The sequence below is a fragment of the Austrofundulus limnaeus genome, unplaced genomic scaffold (assembly GCF_001266775.1).
Source record: "Austrofundulus limnaeus strain Quisiro unplaced genomic scaffold, Austrofundulus_limnaeus-1.0 Scaffold3, whole genome shotgun sequence".
Taxonomy (NCBI): domain Eukaryota; kingdom Metazoa; phylum Chordata; class Actinopteri; order Cyprinodontiformes; family Rivulidae; genus Austrofundulus; species Austrofundulus limnaeus.
Genome location: NW_013952405.1, coordinates 8,540,952 through 8,542,199, shown reverse-complemented (window position 1 = coordinate 8,542,199; position 1,248 = coordinate 8,540,952). Strand labels below are relative to the sequence as shown.

The 1,248-nt window shown below is 41.4% G+C and overlaps 2 protein-coding genes across 8 annotated transcripts in view; one reads left to right on the top strand and one right to left on the bottom strand.

The window, feature by feature from the left end:
- The window catches only part of LOC106526668 (transcriptional repressor p66-alpha), a 29,652-nt gene that overhangs the window by 16,183 nt on the left and 12,221 nt on the right, over positions 1–1,248 (top strand). The gene's annotated exons all lie outside the window — the stretch shown is intronic.
- LOC106526709 (midnolin-A) overlaps positions 828–1,248 on the bottom strand; it is a gene marked incomplete at its 5' end in the record, with an annotated part of 23,528 nt that continues 23,107 nt past the window's right edge. The window contains 1 exon segment of the mRNA XM_014021386.1: positions 828–842.

Genomic DNA, 1,248 nt, shown 5'->3' with positions numbered 1-1,248 from the left:
AACGCGGTTAGCACCAGTAAAGCTAGCCTAAGAACCTTAGAAGCTGGACTAACTAGCAGCAGCTATGTGAGCTCAGGTTTAGAGGTGACTATCGCGAGGTGAAGGGCGATAGAACTGAGTAATGACGCTAGTGACTCCGAACTTATAGGGTGAAGGCGGAGCCTGTCACCCGACGTTCAACATCACCACGTCACTGGTCTAAAGACGTGATTAGAGGTGGCTTCAGCCAGGCGCGCGAGGGCGCGCGTGTCCCATATTCAACTGTGTGTTGTACTGAGTGAAATGACTGAAAAGGAACCAGAAGTTTATTATATCTCATTTCTTATGTGCCTTTTCATTCCCGAAAATGCTAAACACTGCAGATCTGATAAAAAACAGTACCGAAGTCCTGCCTTTATCTCTGACTGCTCACCTGGCTGCAGCTCCCTCTACAAAAACATGCTTCTTTCCTTTCTTTGAGTAGATTATCCAGTGGATAATTACATGTTTTTAATGATTTATACATTTCACTTGCAGATGATGCAGTTGGAGATGAAGCCGAAGTCGTTTGAATCTGTGGCTGTGATGCTGCTGTTCGGTGTGTGGCAGCTAAATGCTAAGACGTTCCTCTGAAAGGGTGTTTTGCTTAAGAAATGTCCATTTTTGTAAATAAAAATACAGTATTGTAGATCTATTGAAGAAATTGATTCTTATAGAGATGAGTTAAAGTGGTTTTAATTTAAACAAAGAGCTTCGGGGTTTATATTTCTATCCGGTCGTCCCTGTTAGACCTGTTGCACTGACTCCTGGCTCATCAATATTATAGTTTGAACCATATTTAAAAAGGTGACACACACACACACCTGGAAAACCAGTGTGTCCACCAAACTGAAGAACCTCAGCCACAATCTTTTACTTTTCAGTCAAGTTTTTCCTGTGTTCAAGGCTGAGTATTTCCATCTTGTTTGAATAATATTAAGGTATCATTGCAGGCGAGGCAATTCAGATAATAGTGCCATGACACTTTCATGATCACAAGCGCCTTCCATTAAAAAAGCAACACAATATTATATTGAAACAATGTGTAACTTTGTTTCTTATTATCTGTTAAAAAGGAAAAAGAAAAGAGGAAAAAAAAACTTTTGCCTACATAGTATGAGGTCAGTTTCTTGAGCCGGTTGGGGTCTGGCCCACTGTGTGTGTGTGTGTGTGTGTGTGTGTGTGTGTGTGTGTGTGTGTGTGTGTGTGTGTGTGTGTGTGTGTGTGTGT